General features: G+C 44.0%; 1 protein-coding gene across 1 annotated transcript in view; it reads right to left on the bottom strand.

The window, feature by feature from the left end:
* The window catches only part of PTH (parathyroid hormone), a 104793-nt gene extending 84160 nt beyond the window's left edge, over positions 1 to 20633 (bottom strand). The window contains exon 1 of the mRNA XM_073617979.1: positions 20532 to 20633. The gene's annotated coding sequence lies outside the window, so the exon portion shown is untranslated. The remainder of the gene's footprint in view (positions 1 to 20531) is intronic.
* Positions 20634 to 20896: the final 263 nt, after the last annotated feature.

Raw genomic sequence — 20896 nt, 5'->3', positions numbered from 1 at the left:
CAATAAGTAGTGACAGGTACTCTTTTTTGAAAAAAAATGAGTCTATTAGACCCTAGATCTCTCCTCTGCCCTCAAAGCATCTGACCACACCAAGATCGGTGTGATAAAATGCATTCCATTCCAATTTCCCAATGGCGCTGTTTACATTCGGCGAAATCTAAGTCATAAAATGCTCCTAGCTTCCGGTTTCTTAGGCCATAGAGATGTTTGGAGCCATTCTGGTCTCTGATCAGCTCTATGGTCAGCTGGCCGAATCACCTGCTGCATTCTCAGGTTCCCTGTTGTGACAGGAGAGCCAGAGAAAAACAACCAAGACGGTGGGGGGGGGCATTCCCTCCCACTGCTTGCAAAAGCAGTCTAGAGGCTAATTAGCCGCTAGGATTGCTTTTACATGAAAGCCGACTGGCTAAAAAGAATGATACCAAGATGATACCTAAACCTGCAGGCATCATTTTGGTATAACCATTCAAAGTCCAGCAACATACCAGTACGTTGCTGGTCCTTGTTGGGCATATATTGTGCAGCCTGTGGGCTGAACGAAAAAAAGAGATTGATCGGTGGGTATGCCCACCATTAGAATACCTCCCTTCATCCACCCACTTCTAATGATGGGCATACATACACCGTTTATATATGCCGAAGCATGGTGGCATCCGCCCCAAAAGGTAGGAGCAAATCGCTCCTCCGCCCCTGCTGCCCCCATGCTTCGGCAACTGAATGGCGTACCTGCTAAGCAAATGATGGTAACAATAAAACAAAGTAACATTGCAGTATAACAGTAAGACTTACCATACCTGCAAAGCAAATAAAAAAAAAACGTAGTAAAAAATAAAACATTTTTTAACGCAACCTGTGCCTAAAATATATATATGCCGAAGCATGGGGGCATCCACCCGCAAAAGGTAGGAGCAAATCGCTCCTCCGCCCCTGCTGCCCCATGCTTCAGCATATATGCTCTTTTTTTAACTGTGGTGGTGAAATCACCTTCGACAGCGCTGGAGTCGTGACTTTATGTATCGTGGGAGCAAACGCTGTTGCTGTCAAGATAAATAAATCCACTCTGCAGCTGAATGGCGTACCTGAAAACAAAAAAATGGTTAACAATAAAACACAGTAAACAGTAAAGTATAAAAAAATTGCATACCTATAAAGCAAACATGATAAACCATAATAACAATAAAACATTGCAGAATAGAATACAGTAAAAAAAGAGCAGAACAATAGAGAGAGAATAGAGAGAGAACACTAAAACGACAACTATTTTTGTTTTTTTTATTTTATATATTTTTTTGTGGTTTTTTTTTTTACACTTTTTTTTTGTAAAATGTGATGGCATCTTGGGAGAAAAGTGCCTAGTCTGTGCAGTGCTGTACCCTACGCTAATACTCAACTAGTGTATGGTAGTGTTCATAGTGTTCAAAACAATCACCAATGCAAAGACCAGGATTGGCAGGACAGGAGGGACAATAATAGCGGGTGTCATGCCTATATCCGCGTTTGCTGCAGACACAACATCTTTTTTGGGGGGCTTGTTGGGTAGGGGTACTCGGGAGGACATAAAGAAAATGCCTCTCATGCAGTCGGCTTACAGAAGGGCTCTGACGATCTCTTCCTGGAATTTAAGGAAGGATCCAGTCCATCCTGAAGCTCTGTATAGCACATGAGCGTTCAGCAAAGCCAATTGAAATAAATAAACAGACACTTTCTTGTACCAGCGTCTGGCCTTACGGGCAATTAGGTACGGTACCAACAACTGGTCGTTGAGGTCCACCCCTCCCATATTTTGGTTATATTCGTGGACACAGAGGGGTTTCTCCACAACACCAGTCGCCGTAGTAATTTGGACCGTCGTGTCTGCATGAAGGGAGGTAAGAACAAAAACATTCTTATTATCCCTCCACTTCATAGCGAGCAAGTTATTACACTGCAACCAGGCTCTCTCCCCCAGCCTAAGACGGGAATCTACAAGCCGCTGGGGAAAGCCCCGGCGATTAGGTCGCAAGGTGCCACATGCTCCAATCTGCTGATCAAACAAGTGACTAAAAAGTGGCACACTCGTGTAATAATTGTCCACGTACAAGTGGTACCCCTTTCTGAATAAGGGTGACACCAAGTCCCACACAATCTTGCCAGCGCTTCCTATGTAGTCAGGGCAGTTTGTCGGCTCTACGTGGCTATCTTTTCCCTCGTAAACCATAAAACTACATATAGCCTCTGGCCCTGTCACAGAGCTTACACATCTTGATCCCATACCTGCCATGCTTGCTGGGAAGGTACTGCTTGAATGACAAGCGGCCAGAAAACTTAATAAGGGACTCATCAACGCAGACAACTTGATGGGGAGTAAACAAGTCTGCAGAACATTGGTTGAAGTGGTTTACGAGGGGCTGAATTTTGTAGAGCCGATTGTATCCAGGGTCTCCACGAGAACGACAGAGTTAATTGTCATGGAAGTGCATGAACCACAAGATCTGCTCGTATCATGCCCTGGTCATGGAGGCAGAGAACAAGGGCATATGGTGAATTGGGTCAGTGGACCAATATGACCGCAACTCACTCTTTTTAGTTATGCCCATGTTGAGGGAAAGGCCCAGAAAGAGCTTAAATTCAGAAACCGTAATTGGTCTCCAATCTCTGGCAAGGGAGGACTGGGGAATAGTGGCGATGTGTTGACCAGCATACAAATTGCTTTGGTCCACAATAGAGCTATAGAGATCTTCGGTGAAAAACAGCGAATAAAAATCAAGTGACGTAAAATCAGCTGTTTCCACCTGAATGCCGGGTTGGTCAGTGAATGGGGGAAGTACAGGTGCTGCAGAAGTGGTGGGTTCCCAATTAGGATTGGCGAATGCAGCAGGAAGGGCACTATGGGCACGATGGGCCTGTGTTCGTCTTCTTGGTGGCAGCGGGACACTACTTGTGCTTGCCACCTCACCAGCTTGAACTGCACTTATGGGACTCGCCACGTCACCACGTGATACTGCAGTGCTGGATTGACTACGACCAGGGTGTACTAGGCCACTGGTGCTTGCCAGTTCACCAGAAGGAATAGCGGCGCTAGTATTGCTCTACTCCATACCAGGGACCTGCGGTTCTTGCATATCAATGACAGAAGAAGATTGGGGTCTGGTACACCTGACCTTGGCAGGGACCACAACTCCATCGTCAGAGCTATCTGTCGTGAAGCCGCTGTCCTCTACAGGATCGTATTCTGAGCCTGAATCTGACAGATGAGTGACTTCCTCTTCACTATCTGTCATGCTCAGAAACGTGTAGGCCTCTTCACTAGTGTACCTTTGATTTGCCATTTTGGGCTCTAAATTTAGTGGTACACTAGTGAGACTCACAGGTAAAAAAGCTCCTGACTGTTAGCTACTGTATCAAAACGCTACCAAAAAAACTGTTAGCGATCGCAGGGATCAGGCCTGACTCTGCGAACGCTGCAGTTATGTGTTTAGTGTTTTGTAAGTGACGGTGATCGATCGATACTGCACTTGGGTGGGCTGGGCTGGGCTGGGCTGGGTGGAGGGGCAAAACTGAGGTGCTAGCAGGTATCTGGGCTGATCCCGCTAACACTGTGTTTATGGGAATCCTAAACTGCTGGGGACGCTAGTATAGATCTGATTGGATCAGATATTGATCCGTTCAGATACTATACCACTAAGGGAGGTGTATGCTGTGTGCGTGGGTGTTAGTAGTACTGGCACTAACCTGACGCTGCCTGGGGCGACACAGACCCTATCTGACCCTAAAACATAACTTATATCACCGCCGGGCAATCAGGGGGCTAAACCTTTATTAGGTAATAAACAGCGGGTGCCCTGAAACTATAAAAAACAAACTAACTAACCAGCGTCGCCCGTAACAGTTATACGGTAATCACTGGTGAAAGGGTAAACTAGGGGGCAATCAAGGGGTTAAAACCTTTTATTAGGTAGTATATGGGGGTCCCTGACGCTATAAAATGCTGACAGCGAACCTAAATACTTACCTCCCTAACTAGCGTCACCTGTGACACTAATACAGCGATCAGAAAAACGATCGCTTAGTGACACTGGCAACGGGGGTGCTCAAGGGACTAAAACTTTATTAGGGGGGGTTAGGGGGGTACCCTAGACCTAAAGGAGCCTACCACTAACTGCCCTACCACTTATAACTGTCACAAATGACACCAATGCAATAATCAGAAAAAAAAAAACTGCTATTGGTGTCACTGTGACAGGGTGTACAGGGGGGTGATCGGGGGGTGACTGGGGGGTGAAATGTGTGCCTAGAGTGTTCTACTGTTAGTGTAGTGTTGGTGCACTTACTTGGATGTCTTCTCTCCTTGGCGCCGGAACGAAAAGACCGATGCGAGGAGAGATGACATCACTTCCTCTGCCGCTGTTTACATTACAGAGGCAGAGGAAGATTGTCATTCGTTGGGAGCGATCGCGAGGGGGTGGCCACGAATAAGTGGCCTCCCCCTCAGCATGGATCTTCTGCAGCGCTGCCAAAGCGCCTGCAAAGCGATTCGGCAGCGCCGCAACACAGGCCTGCTCGGATTGGCTGATTTAGAGAGGCGGGCTGATGATGTTGCAACCTCTGACACAGCCAATCCGAGCAGGCTTTATATTCATTAATAGAATACATCGCTCGCCGTGATTTGCTCAGCGCAGTATACTGTATGTAGCCGAAGCTACATACAGTATTACTGCACATCCAGCGGGCTGACAGATTAGTGGGTGTAAACAAAACAGCTGCTAGACAAGACACCACCATGGCTCCACCAGGAAGAAGAAAGAAATATGAAGCAAGTTTCAAGCTGAAAGTTATAAACTTTGCCAAGGAACATAACTGTGCTGCTGCAAGACAATATGAAGTAAAAGAAAAGATGGTCCAAGACTGGAAAGCAAATGAAGATGCATTAAAGAGTATGCCAAGCAGTAAGTGTGCATTAAGAAGGGGGGTAGTCTTATGCGGCGAGTATAGCTTAAAAACTATGTTTTACCTTGAAAACTAGGGGGTCGTCTGATACGCCCAGTCGCCGTATATGCCGGTGTACAAGGTACTTTGTTTTAAACCTGGAGTCGCTTACCATGTGTAGGTGAGAAACCTGTGTGTGTGTATGTGTATATATCATAGTTGCCAGCAGGCATGGCATAGGGAAAAACAAAAAATGCGGCGCGCGAACTGCACCGCGGTAAAAAGTGGGCATGGTTTATGCAAAATAGTGGGCGTGGCTTAAATGGGCATTGCTCAAAGGGGGTGTGGTTAGAGTCTGAGATGTATGAGGGATGGAGAGGGGAAAAAGGGAGAGGGGGATGGAGGGACAGCAGCCCCAAATCCTACACAACAATAGAAATATGTGTATTCTAGAAAGTTTAACAATCAGAAGATAAAGATACTCCAAGCACCTGGTGTTAGTGCTTTAATCATCCCGGCACCATGGTTGTTATGGTGTCAGGATGATTGAAGTGCGTTATTCCTATAAGGGCTTTTTTCCTCAAACAATAGGTGCTGGAACTTAACCTCGGCCCCACAAAACCCCTCCCCCTACACACACACCCTCCAAATCACATCAAATAGTGGGTGTGTTCAGTCAAATTTCATGAAAACAGTAGGAGGGTCTTAAAGGGCCATTAAATACCAGGACTGCATTGCATACAGAGTGTAGATCTGTCACTTTCTAAATACAGAAACCAGACTTCTGTGTTTACAAGTGATTGTGATGAGCAGGCACCAAAGGGTCCGAGCCAGAGGTGGTGGAACTGAGTTCCACCAAGTTCCCCCTGAAAAAAAGCCCTGATTCCTATTATTACATTGTAATATAAAATTAAATCATTCAACTCACCATAATGCAGAATCAGTGGCTTCCCTGAGCGTGTCACCTGCCACGTCGCCTGCCACCAGCAGAGTCGGTCCTTGCATCACGTGTCCCCAGCAGAGTCCGTCCTTGCATAAAGTGTCCCCAGCAGAGTCTGTCCTATGCATCAGGTGCCCCCAGCAGAGTCCATCCTTGCATCAGGAACCCCCAGCAGAGTCAGTCCTTACACCAGTGTTCCCAGCCTCAGTGCTTACATCAGTGTCCCAGGCAGAGCCATAGTCACCCCCCTGTACATAGTTACCCCCTCCCCCTGTACATAGTTACCCCTCTCCCCCTAGTTACCCCCCTGTACATAGTTACCCCCCTGTGCATAGTTACCCCCGTGCATTGTTACCCCCCCTGTACATAGTCCCCCTCTGTACATACTAACCCCCCTGTACATAGTTAACCCCCCTCCTGTACATAGTTAACCCCTCCCTCCTGTACATAGTTAACCCCCCTCCTGTACATAGTTAACCCCCCCTCCTGTACATAGTTAACCCCCCTCCTGTACATAGTTAATCCCCCTCCTGTAAATAGTTAACCCCCTCCTATAAATAGTTAACCCCCCCTCCTGTGTATAGTTAACCCCCCTCCTGTATATAGTTAACCCCCCCTCCTGTATATAGTTAACTCCCCCCTCCTGTAAATAGTTAACCCCTCCTCCTGTATATAGTTAACCCCCCTCCTGTATATAGTTAACCCCCCTCCTGTAAATAGTTAACTCCCCCCTCCTGTATATAATTAACCCCCCCTCCTGTATATAGTTAACCCCCCCTCCTGTAAATATTTAACCCTCCCCTGTATATAATTAACCCCCCCTCCTGTATATAGTTAACTCCCCCCTCCTATATATATAGTTAACCCCCCCTCCTGTAAATCGTTAACCCCCCTCCTGTATATAGTTAACCCCCCCTCCTGTATATAGTTAACCCCCCTTCCTGTATATAATTAAGCCCCCCTCCTGTATATTGTTAACCCCCCTCCTGTATATAGTTAACCCCCCTTCCTGTATATAATTAAGCCCCCTTCTGTATATAGTTAACCCCTTTCCTGTACATTAAAGTTAGATTGCTGCCTGGTGAGAGACAGGAACAAGAGCAGAAGGAACTCCACGAGCGGCCGGTGTTCTGATGACAAGTGTCCCCCCATCGGATAGTGTCCGCCCCGTACTGCGCAGGCACAGTGCTTGCACAATACGGAGGACAAAGAAGACGCCGAAAGTCTATGAAGAAGAACAGCTGATCATGAGGTTTACACATGGCGCCTGTACAATGAATATTACATTCTGTCACACGCTCCCGATGCTCGAGGGGGTGGATTTGTGAAATGGGCGGATGTTTGCCCTGTACTGTAGTGAAGGGGTTAACATATATTGTAACACTGAACTACCCGCTGTTATCACCGCCCCAGCTGTGGGCATTGTGTAGGCCCACCATTGTGTAGTGCAAAAGCAAACATTCCCGATTTCCCTTGGCAAAAAAGGCAAAATCCCGAATTGGGATGGCCTCCGATCGGGACGAGGGTCCCAAAATCGGGATTGTCCTGGGAAAATCGGGACTATTGGCAACTATGATATATATATATATATACAGTATATATAAAAAAATCTATATCTACAATCCTTCTAGTTCCTCCCATTCCCTCTGAATCTTCTAAAGCCTGTAGGAAGGAGTGTATTTTGCCAACATACTGTGTAAGGCCCGGTTCACACCTAAACAGGTTGCAGTTTACATATTCCAGGTGCATTTTGCATTTTTCAATACACAATTTTGATCCATTAACCACTTCAATACCAGGCACTTAGACACCTTCCCGCCCAGGCCAATTTTCAGCTTTCAGCGCTGTCGCAATTTGAATGACAATTGCGCGGTCGTACTACACTGTACCCAAACAAATTTTTTATCATTTTGTTCCCACAAATAGAGCTTTCTTTTGGTGGTATTTGATCACCTCTGCGGTTTTTATTTTCTGCGCAACAAATAAAAAAAGACCGAAAATTTTGAAAAAAAAACTAGTTTTTCTTTGTTTCTGTTAAAACTTTTTGTAAATAAGTACGTTTTCTTCTTCAATGACGGGCACTGATATGGCTGCACTGACGGGCACTGGTACGGCGGCACTGATGGGCACCGATGAGGTGGCACCAATGAGGTGGCACTGATGAGGTGGCACTGACGTGCACTGATGATGGGCACTGATAGGCGGCACTGATGGGCACTGATAGGTGGCACTGATGGGCACTGATAGGTGGCACTGGTATGCGGCACTGATGGGCACTCATAGGTGGCACGGATGGGCACTTATAGGCGGCACTGATGGGCACTCATAGGTGGCATTGATGGGCACTCGTAGGTGGCATTGATGGTTACTTATGGGTGGCACTGATAGTTGGTACAGATGGGCACGGATGGGCACTGATAGATGGGCACTGATGGGCACGGATGGGCACTGACAGGTGGCATGAATGGACACTGATGGGTGGCACTGATGGCACTGCTTGTTTGCAGTGATGCCCCTAAGGGTGGTGTTGTAATATGTTGGCCAATTTATACCCAATATAATAACCCAATATAATATTAATATACAAAATCACTACAGGTGGCATTGCTGGGCATCACTGCAACATAATGGTGCCAATCAGTGCCCATTTGTGGGCACTGATTGGCACAGATTTGGCACACTGGGCACATGTGGATGGCCATGGGGTACATACCTGGCCATCCACATGTTGCTCCTTCCCTGGTGGTCCTAGTGGCGATCCCTGGTGGTCCAGTGTGGTGATCTGCGGGGGGGCTGCGCTGATAAACAATCAGCGCAGACCCCCCCTGCCAGGAGAGCCGCCGATCGGCTCTCCTCTACTCGCGTCTGTCAGACGCGAGTGAGGAAGAGCCGATCAACGGCTCTTCCTATTGACAGCGTGATTGGACACGGCTGATCACGTGGTAAAGAGCCTCCGCCGGAGGCTCTTTACCAAGATCGGGGTAGTGGTGTGTAAGACTGACACACCGCTCCACCGATCGCCGCGATGCGCGCCCCCGGGGGCGCGCTGCGGCATGTTATCCTGCTGGACGTCATATGGCGTCCAGTCAGGATAAAAGAACCACTTCCCGGACGTCAATCCGCCATAGGACGGGCGGGAAGTGGTTAAAGTCTATGGAACCAAAAAACAGGAAAAAGTCCCTGGCCCTTTCCATAAAATGCACAGATGTGAACGTGACCCCTAGGAAACCATGTTAAATGGACTGTAGTGTGTTTCTGCAAAACTGAAAATGCACAAAAAAAATGTATAGGTGTGAACCAGGCCTTACAGTTCCTCAGTATTCCTTTAGGCTGGATTAACACCTATGCATTTTTTAGTGCTTTTTCAGTTTTGCAGAAACACACTACAGTCCATTTAACATGGTTTCCTAGGGGTCACGACCAGGTTTTTTTTTTCTGTTTTTTGGTTCCATAGACTTCAATGGTTTAAAGATGTGTATTGAAAAGCGCAAAATGCACCTGCAATATACAAGCTGCAACCTGTATCCTGCATAGATGTGAACCAGGCCTTACTGTGTCCCTGGCCTCTGCTCTACAAAAAAGTCTTGCAGAGTCAGAAACTATCTTTGGCTCGATTCAAATCTATGCATGTTGCTTTTGAGCATTTCTGCAGTGCTTTTTGGTGTGCCTTTTGCGTTTTTGTAACCGCGTTTGTACCATGATTTGCTATTTGTTTTTCTTTTTACATTTACTGTATATACAGTATCTCACCAAAGTGAGTACACCCCTCACATTTTTGTAAATATTTTATTCTATCTTTTCATGTGACAATGACAATGTGAAATGACACTTTGGTACAATGTAAAATAGTGAGTGTACAGCTTGTATAACAGTGTAAATTTGCTGTCCCCTCAAAATAACTCAACACACAGCCATTAATGTTTAAACCGCTGGCAACAAAAGTGAGTAGACCCCTAAGTGAAAATATCCAAATTGGGCCCAATTAGTAATTTTCCCTCCCCCGGTGTCATGTGACTCGTTAGTGTTACAAGGTCTCAAGTATGAATGGGGATCAGGTGTGTTAAATTTGGTGTTACCACTCTCACTCATACTGGTCACTGGAAGTTCAACATGGCACCTCATGGCAAAGAACTCTCTGAGGATCTGAAAAAAAGAATTGTTGCTCTACATAAAGATTGCTTAGGCTATAGGAAGATTGCCAAGACCCTGAAACTGAGCTGCAGCACGGCGGCCAAGACCATACAGCCGTTTAACAGGACAGGTTCCACTCAGAACAGGCCTCGCCATGGTCGACCCAAGAAGCTGAGTGCACATGCTCAGCGTCATATCCAGAGATTGTCTTTGGGAAATAGACGTATGAGTCCTGCCAGCATTGGTGCAGAGGTTGAAGGGGTGAGGGGTCAGCCTATCAGTGCTCAGACCATACGCCACACACCGCATCAAATTAGTATGCATGGCTGTCATCCCAGAAGGAAGCCTCTTCTAAAGATGATGCACAGGAAAGCCCGCAAACAGTTTGCAGTAGACAAGCAGACTAAGGACTTGGATTACTGGAACCATGCTCTGTGGTCTGATGAGACCAAGATAAACTTATTTGGTTTAGATGGTGTCAAGCGTGTGTGGCGGCAACCAGGTGAGGAGTACAAAGACAAGTGTGTCTTGCCTACAGGCAAGCATGGTGGTGGGAGTGTCATGGTCTGGGTCTGCATGAGTGCTGCCGGCACTGGGAATCTACAGTTCATTGAGGGAACCATGAATACCACATGTAATGTGACATACTGAAGCAGAGCATGATTCCCCCCCACTTCGCAGTCTGGGCCACAGGGCAGTATTCCAACATGATAATGACCCCAAACACACCTCCAAGATGACCACTGCCTTGCTAAAGAAACTGAGGGTAAAGGTGATATACTGGCCAAGCATGTCTCCAGACTAGGGATGAGCTGAACACCCCCCGGTTCGGTTCGCACCAGAACCTGCGAACGCACCAAAAATTTGCACGAACGTTAGAACCCCATTGAAGTCTATGGGACTCGAACGTTCAAAATCAAAAGTGCTAATTTTAAAGGCTAATTTACATGGTATTGTCTTAAAAAGGGTTTGGGGACCCCAGGGGACATGTATCAATGCAAAAAAAACGGCCGTTTTTTCGGGAGCAGTGATTTTAATGATGCTTAAAGTGAAAAAAAAAAGTGAAATATTCCTTTAAATATCGTACCTGGGGGGTGTAAAGTGGCGCGTGTTTCCCGTGCTTAGAACAGTCCCTGCACAAAATGACATTTTTAAAGGAATAAAAGTCATTTAAAACTGCTTGCGGCTTTAATGTAATGTCGGGTCCCGACAATATAGATGAAAATCAGTGAGACAAACGGCATGGGTACCCCCCCCAGTCCATTACCAGGCCCTTTGGATTTTGTATGGATATTAAGGGGAACCCCGCACCCAAATAAAAAAAAGGAAAGGCGTGGGGCCCCCAGGCCCTATATACTCTGAACAGCAGTATACAGGCGGTGCAAACAAGACAGGGACTGTAGATTTGTTGTTAAGTAGAATCTGTTTTTAAACTTTTTGGAAAACATAGGGAAGGGTTATCACCTCTGTGACATTTGTTTTGCTGTCTGTGCTCCTCTTCAAAAGATTTCACCTCACTTTCTGTCACAATGACAAATGTTTTTAGAAAATTTGGGGTTTTTAATGAAAAAAGGATTGGTGATAAAGCATCAGTGGAAAGGAGAAACGTTTTTCCCATATTAACTCTTACAGGAGAGAATTTCCCTTCCTAGGGGTAGATTTCATCTCACTTCCTGTTGTCTCTTTCCGTTTGCAAGTAGGAGTCGTTTGTAAGTTGGATGTTTGAAAGTAGGGGCCTGCCCTATATACTCTGCAGAAATTGTGGCCTTAGGTGGAATTACTTCAAGAGCCTACACAAGCACCTGGCTTCAGGTAGCTATACTGTAGGTGCAACTGTGCAAGGTACACAGTACAGTAACTGGAAATACTTCAAGAGCCTACACAAGCACCTGGCTTCAGGTAGCTATACTGTAGGTGCAATTGTGCAGGGTACACAGTACAGTAACTGGAAATATGTCAAGAGCCTACATAAGCACCTGGCTTCAGGTAGCTATACTGTAGGTGCAACTGTGCAGGTTACACAGTACAGTAACTGGAAATACGTCAAGAGCCTACACAAGCACCTGGCTTCAGGTAGCTATACTGTAGGTGCAACTGTGCAGGGTACACAGTACAGTAACTGGAAATATGTCAAGAGCCTACACAAGCACCTGGCTTCAGGTAGCTATACTGCAGGTGCAACTGTGCAGGGTACACAGTACAGTAACTGGAAATACGTCAAGAGCCTACACAAGCACCTGGCTTCAGGTAGCTATACTGTAGGTGCAACTGTGCAGGGTACACAGTACAGTAACTGGAAATACGTCAAGAGCCTACACAAGCACCTGGCTTCAGGTAGCTATACTGTAGGTGCAACTGTGCAGGGTACACAGTACAGAAACTGGAAATACGTCAAGAGCCTACACAAGCACCTGGCTTCAGGTAGCTATACTGTAGGTGCAACTGTACAGGGTACACAGTACAGTAACTGGAAATACGTCAAGAGCCTACACAAGCACCTGGCTTCAGGTAGCTATACTGTAGGTGCAACTGTGCAGGGTACACAGTACAGTAACTGGAAATATGTCAAGAGCCTACACAAGCACCTGGCTTCAGGCAGCTATACTGCAGGTGCAACTGTGCAGGGTACACAGTACAGTAACTGGAAATACATCAAGAGCCTACACAAGCACCTGGCTTCAGGTAGCTATACTGTAGGTGCAACTGTGCAGGGTACACAGTACAGTAACTGGAAATACGTCAAGAGCCTACACAAGCACCTGGCTTCAGGCAGCTATACTGCAGGTGCAACTGTGCAGGGTACACAGTACAGTAACTGGAAATACGTCAAGAGCCTACACAAGCACCTGGCTTCAGGTAGCTATACTGTAGGTGCAACTGTGCAGGTTACACAGTACAGTAACTGGAAATACTTCTAGGGCCTACACAAGCACCTGGCTTCAGGTAGCTATACTGTAGGTGCAACTGTGCAAGGTACACAGTACAGTAACTGGAAATACGTCAAGAGCCTACATAAGCACCTGGCTTTAGGTAGCTATACTGTAGGTGCAACTGTGCAGGGTACACAGTACAGTAACTGGAAATACTTCAAGAGCCTACACAAGCACCTGGCTTCAGGTAGCTATATTGTAGGTGCAACTGTGCAGGGTACACAGTACAGTAACTGGAAATATGTCAAGAGCCTACACAAGCACCTGGCTTTAGGTAGCTATACTGTAGGTGCAACTGTGCAGGGTACACAGTATAGTAACTGGAAATACGTCAAGAGCCTACACGTGCACCTGGCTTCAGGTAGCTATACTGTAGGTGCAACTGTGCAGGTTACACAGTACAGTAACTAGAAATACTTCTAGGGCCTACACAAGCACCTGGCTTCAGGTAGCTATACTGTAGGTGCAACTGTGCAAGATACACAGTACAGTAACTGGAAATACGTCAAGAGCCTACATAAGCACCTGGCTTTAGGTAGCTATACTGTAGGTGCAACTGTGCAGGGTACACAGTACAGTAACTGGAAATACTTCAAGAGCCTACACAAGCACCTGGCTTCAGGTATCTATACTGTAGGTGCAACTGTGCAGGGTACACAGTACAGTAACTGGAAATATGTCAAGAGCCTACACAAGCACCTGGCTTTAGGTAGCTATACTGTAGGTGCAACTGTGCATGTTACACAGTACAGTAACTGGAAATACGTCAAGAGCCTACACAAGCACCTGGCTTCAGGTAGCTATACTGTAGGTCCAACTGTGCAGGGTACACAGTACAGTAACTGGAAATACGTCAAGAGCCTAAACAAGCACCTGGCTTCAGGTAGCTATACTGTAGGTGCAACTGTGCAGGGTACACAGTACAGTAACTGGAAATACATCAAGAGCCTACACAAGCACCTGGCTTCAGGTAGCTATACTGTAGGTGCAACTGTGCAGGGTACACAGTACAGTAACTGGAAATATGTCAAGAGCCTACACAAGCACCTGGCTTCAGGTAGCTATACCGTAGGTGCTACTGTGCAGGGTACACAGTACAGTAACTGGAAATACGTCAAGAGCCTACACAAGCACCTAGCTTCAGATAGCTATACTGTAGGTGCAACTGTGCAATGTACACAGTACAGTATGTGGAAATACTTCAAGAGCCTACACAAGAACCTAGTTTCAGGTAGCTATACTGTAGGTGCAACTGTGCAGGGTACACAGTACAGTAACTGGAAATACGTCAAGAGCCTACACAAGCACATGGCTTCAGGTAGCTATACTGTAGGTGCAACTGTGTAGGGTACACAGTATACTAACTGGAAATACTGTAAAAACACCTGCCTGCCTGTCAGTATATTAGGAAGAGAAGAACAGGATCTAGCTAAACTCAATACAGTGTGTATATATATATATATATATATATATATATATATATATATATATACAACACCTGGGATGCATATATATACACAATAGACTGTAAGTGCAGCTAACTGACCCGACCTGCCTACTCTATCTAACTTAAATCAAATGACACTGTCTCTCTGTCTATCTATCTCTCTCCGCCGCCGCAACACACTACACAAGGCCGCCACGCAGGCAGACTTATATAGTTTTGGGTGTGTACTAATCCCCCTGAGCCTTAATTGGACAAAGACACCCTGGCTTTGGCCAATTATGGCTCTCTGTACACACGCCGCTGTGATTGGCCAATCATGCGGGTCATAGTGCATGCTTGGCCAATCATCAGCCAGCAATGCACTGCGATGCCGCAGTGAATTATGGGCCGTGGCGCGTCACTCGAATTTGTCACGAACGGCCCATATCGTTCGCAATTCGACGAACGGTCGAACAGGAGATGTTCGAGTCGAACATGGGTTCGACTCGAAGCTCATCCCTAGTGGTAAGCCTACAGTTTAGTTTGGGATATGAGGATTTGGACTGTTTATTGACTTTGGCAGAATTAAGCTGTCTTTTTGTTTAACCATGATTCAAATAAATTAACTGTATTGCTTTCACCAAACTGGCTGGCGGTCATTCCAGAAGTACCCCAGATTACAATATATATATATATATATATATATATATATATATATATATATATATATATATATTCTATTATTATTAACGAAGACCACATTTAAGGCTGTCCCCACAACCTGTCCACTAAATACTGCATAATGAAAAAAAAAACTAAATACTGCATTATGAAAAAAAAAAAAACATTGAAATAATATCATCACTGGGCCTCACAGAAGAATCTTGGGAAAACTCAGGACCTCAATTCTCAGGGGAGGATGCTACTGCACTGTGCAGGATCATGCTCCAGCAGTATTTGAGTCATCGTTTTTCCAGAATTGTGCAAGAAGACCCACTGATGTCACCTCGTCTCAGCAAGCCCATTGAAAGCCTGGGAGTAAGGTAGGTATTTTTCTTTCTCCTCCACTCAGGGACACAGGAATTCTTAGACTGTTAGGATTATACTGACACCTATAGGAAAAATGGACACTGGCAACAAAAAAGCCATGGGTCAGCACAAGATAACCCAGTCCACAACCACCATTCCTCAGCTTTTTTTCTAGTGTTTTCTGCTAAGTGGACATATTTTCTTCAGCTCTACTTTTGTTCTCTATTCGCTTGGAAGATTTTTCTGCTATCAACAGCTGCTTGTAGATCCAAGCTGGATTATTTAAATCCTTGAAGTCTCTCCAGTCAGCTCAGTACTGGTAGATTCTATAGGTGCCAATTGCCCAGGATTTGCCTGACCAGTCCCACAACATGGTCTCTGTCCCACCAATGCCGTGTCTTTCGCCATGTCCCAGGATCTCCCTGCAGCGCACACACTGGTGGCATCTCACAGGGACAAACATAACCTTTCCCTGGGAGCTCCATGTACAATCAGGGTGTCATACCCTGATTGTACATGGAGCTCCCAGGGAAAATTGTTTGTTCCTATGAGAGACAAACATAACTATAACCTGACCTATGATGTTCACATCCATTGTTGCTTAGAGCATCGTCAAGGGAGGGAGACTGGTGGCAATCCCGCACATGGCAATCTCCTGCAGGCAGGGAGAAAGAAAGATCTGTCCTCCAGGCTTCATAGCAACAAAATGTGTAATGGGTTAGTAAGGGTCAATAAAAGCACAGTGCCTTATAAACTTGGTACATTGGTCATACATCACTACTAAACATGGACAGTGAACTAATGCCTAGTTTCACTTGCACATTATCAGAATATCACAAATGTATACATTTCTTTGGCATAAAGGACCAGGTGGAATCTGGCCTTGGAATCAGAAGTCCAGCATTCCCATCTTTTGAAAGATTCTTATAATAGATGACAGCTTATCAGGCTGAGGGACAGCCCTTGGGTCCCTGTCTGTGTAAGGGAATTGGTGATTTCAGGAGTATTATCTCCTGATCAACATTGTAGTACTTTTGGGTAATTCAGCTGTCTCTGAATTTGGGGCTATCCAGCTGGAAGGTCATCTGATCTGAATTTAGTCAGACAACAATATGGAAGTGGCATATGCCATCCATCAGGGGGGAACTAGAAATGTCACTGTGGCAAGAAAGTCGTTACACCTGGAGGCCATTCTACCTAATAGACAGGTATGTCTCAGGTACAGGGATCATTTAGCAGATGTGATTCAAGTGATTCCATAGGATCAACACACCCATTTTCCTTCTTTGTAACTTCTTCCTTGTTAAGATGGAGGCCAATGCAGTGATCCTCATACCCCCGGCCTGTTGTATACCAACCTGATAAGACTCTTGGTGAATTCTATATGGGCTCTAGTACATTGTCAGAATCCTGTGTCTCAAGGCCTGATCTACCATCCTTTTTCATGGTAGCTCTCCTAACCAGTCACTAACTGTTAAAGCCTAGGTTTATATATAGATGGTCATCTCTGAATCTGTGATTCCTACAATGCTTTAGGTTAGGAAGGCTACTAAGTCTATCATTGGAAGGGAAAAGCATATTTCAGTTGGGCCTGGGCCTGTGTTTTAGCTTTCAATACCATCTAGAGTAAAGTTTCTGTTTTGTTTTCAGAAACTATTGGCTTTTCACTCCTTGTTCGAGAACTTTGTACAGGGGAACCCCCATATAGCTCCCCCCCGTCTGTTCCCATATGACTAGGATTTTAATCTGGTTCTCTCTTTGCTTTATAAGCAATAAGGAGTAAGGAGTAGGGTTAGGGGGTAATACAATTTTTGAGTTGGTTATTTTTGCTCCAAAATATCAAGTGTGGAAAAGGCATCTTGGTCAATTAAATAATGGCAATAAGCATTTTATTTAAACACTATATGTTGCAAACATTTGAAAAAAAATGCCAGTTTTTAGAAGCTTAAAATCAGTAGTATAGTGCATTATAGAGGGGATTTACTAAAATGGGAGCAAGCAGAATCTGGTGCAGCTGTGCATGGCTGTGCATGTTAACCAATCATCCTCCAACTTCAAATTGTTCAATTAAGCTTTGACAATAAAACCTAGAAGAATTGATTGGTTTCTATGGACAGCTGTACCAGAATCTGTGTGCTCCATTTTTAGTAAGTGTCCCCCTATGTTTTTTGCTGCATTTGCAGTAACATATTTGAGCTGTTTTCTTTTGGTTTGAATGTATTTTTAATACAAATAAATCCCTTTCTTTAAAAAAAATTGACATGAATACATGATGCCATTGGAACAAACTACAATTTCCAACATGAAATGAGAATTGTAGCTGTCAATTAACTCTATTGTGGGTGGAATTATGGGTGTGAATAAAGTATGACAGACCAGATTCTTCTACAGAGGGATGTCAAGAATATTGTGCCAGCCATCAGACTTGTGCACAAATGCATAAGCATACATGTTTCTGTGCATTCTGTGCCTAATTATCACATGTGCATCACAGATTGTGCAGCAGCATGTGTGCATGTCTACCACAGACATTGGTGCCAAGCAGGCTATTAAAACTTTTAAAAGTTCTTTATAGGCTAAATGCTTAATGGTCTTTGTCTGTATACCTCTGTGATTCCTGATTATGAACTTGTGCCAGACCTTTGTTGCTGACCCATCTTTCACCTTACCTACATTTGGATATCCTCTGTCTGCTTATGATTGCTGTTGGCTTCAATTACGCACCTCGGCCTGACCACAATTCTGCCTATTAACTTGGTACTACACTGCCTGCACATTGCCAACTTCTACTTGTTCCTGTTATTGTTTCTGCCTAAAATTGTGTGTTTTACTGTTCATCTGCTACCAACCGTGACCTGTGACCTGACTTCCCTTAAATTTGAACTTGGTGTTTCCTTTGTGCAATACCAGCTGTATTCCTGCACATCTGATACCAGCGCCTTCAGCTCCACTCACCAGTTCTGGCACCCAGACACTTGTGCCCTCCCATCACCCTTGCAGGATGTGTCTTAACTCCTACATTTGTTTGGATGGGGAATGTGCAAGAGGCCACCTCATCCTCTTTGGCTCCTCATACAGGTACTTAGCAGGGGATGCTATGCAACCAGTGGCCTATGGAAAGAGCGGGCACAACATCCACTGGTCTTACAGACAGAAAATAAGGAACACTGAGCCCTTATTACGCAGTGGCTTCAGCATTGTATTATATGTATTATAAAAGAAGACCGTATTTGTTGAAGGTAAAACATGTAATTCCTAAAGCTACCTTAAACTTTCTGGCCATAGTTTAACTTTAACCCAAGAGTACCTAGGATCAGTTCATTAATTTAATGGAAAGTACTACAGTTATAACTTCACTGGCTGCATTCTGCTTCTCGGTCGGTTACTCGCTATGTAGTGAAGGGAAAATGAGGATGACAGCTGGGCAGCTCTTAAACAAAAGGTAAAAATTTAATTTATTAGGATTTTTCACTCAGTAATTCTGTGAGAAACCTACCTACTGTCTCTGGGTAGCGATGCTCGCTCATTGTACAAAGCCATGATTCTCACCCCGGATGGACTTTAAACATGTCTTCCTCTACACATCTCTATTACATGGGATTTGGGGGGAGTAGTTGTTTACAGAAGAAAGAAAACATCGTTGGTGCTTTCAGTTCACTGGAAGTGACAAGAACACTGTATTTCTGGCAAGTTCAACAAATATTTTCTGTATGTGCTTAAAGTATTCTTTTCCTTGAAAAATAAAACAGTTATAGACACCACATCTAAGGACTGATAAGCTGCAGTATATTACAATGTTATAATGGGTTTAGATATACCGTACTTTAAAAATAAGGTACCAATGGCAGTCTCCATTATTCGATCCTGACATGTTTAGGTATATTTTGTGTAAACATGCATGACTGTATAACTACAAAAAAGAATGCTATAGTAAAACTTACCTGTGCCTAACAATTCATATATTCAGTGCAGGACTCCAGGCAAATGGTTAATACACAGCTGAAATAAACTAATATTTACAGTTTTAGCTGCCAAAGAGTTTGTAATTCTGTAGAGCATAAAGGTGATCCAGAAAGCTGTTTCAGGTAGTGGTAAGTGATCCTTTCTGTTTGTGCAGCGGGATACAGTTGTGTAAATTATAAGACTGGTTGAACAAAATGTCAAATCTTTTGGCAAATAAAACCACAAAATGTGAAGCTCACCAATATATTTATCTGTTTGCCTGGAGTTCCTCTTTAACAGCATGAGCTTTCCCATTGCTCCTTCTGACATCTGTTCCAAGTATTTTAGAACATTATCATGTTTTGTTTTATTCTATCTGCACATTTGTAAGGGATATCCACATAAAACCACAGGAAGAAAATGCCCACATGGAATTTCTATCGTTACTGAAACGCTTCATGAAATTGTTGAAAATTGTTATTAAAGACTTTTATAATATAATTTGCGATAACAGTAAAAATTATCCTAAAATAATTCAATCACAAACATAAACCGATTCTAAGGGAAAGTACATACAGTTGTATAGCAAAACATAAACAGCAGTAATAGGAAACAGTGAAGATCCCTCCTCCATGATCATCCTTAATATTCAATATTAAGACAATATTAATTTTTTTTCTTTCTCCTTTTTTAACAATTGTTAATTAGAAACATCTTTACTGCAGCTGCATTTTGGAAAATAGCTAAAGGTGGTATTGCTTTTAAAATCTAAATAATTGTATCTTTGTAATTATTACTATCCTAAGGGTTACTGTTCTGTTTCCTAAAAGGTAAAAGATATACTAATTGATATTACAGATATATATATTTTTTTTTTTTTTTCAAACACATTTTCACTATATAACTATTTCACTAAGTAGATAACTTTAGAATCATAATTTCATGCAGTCCTATTTGATGTCTATTTTCATTCTATGGCTATATTATTCTGTAGGGTACCCTATGGCTGTCTGCTATCTCATTGGACCATCCATATGCCAGGTATGTGGACTGTAAATCAATGTCCTAATATTTGTATTTGTAACAATCCCCATGCCTTCTTTAAACTGCCTTTGTCAATGCATAATGTATTATTGATTTTTGTGTATACAACACAATGCTTCTATCATGTTTTTGTTTTATCAACTATTGTTAAGCAGGCATTGCATAAATAAAAGTCAGTACTTACAAGAAAGTGGGGTACCAGGGTCTTGTGAGTGAAGATTTAGAAACTGCTTCGCAGACAGAGAGATAATCCTCTGGCCAGTTAGTGAATGTGGAATTCTTTGCAGACCCTTATATACACTCACGAGCCATTCATACAATAGAACAGCTATTATGACTAAGACACTTCATTCATTCTCTAGAACTAGTTGCCAGTTAATTTCCAGATTAAATGTCGATTCTCAGGAGTGTCATCATCTGTCATTGCCATGAAATGATAAGCTAAGATGGTAAAGAGAAGACTAAATATATTGAACTGTGTATTCACAAACTTACATAATTTTATACCTCTGTAATTCTGATGGTAGAGCAATGGGTTTCAATATCTAA

This window comes from Aquarana catesbeiana, linkage group LG02, assembly GCF_042186555.1.
Source record: "Aquarana catesbeiana isolate 2022-GZ linkage group LG02, ASM4218655v1, whole genome shotgun sequence".
NCBI classification, from domain to species: Eukaryota; Metazoa; Chordata; class Amphibia; order Anura; family Ranidae; genus Aquarana; species Aquarana catesbeiana.
Note: the sequence above shows the minus strand (reverse complement) of the source record. Positions and strands in the feature narration are given on the sequence as shown.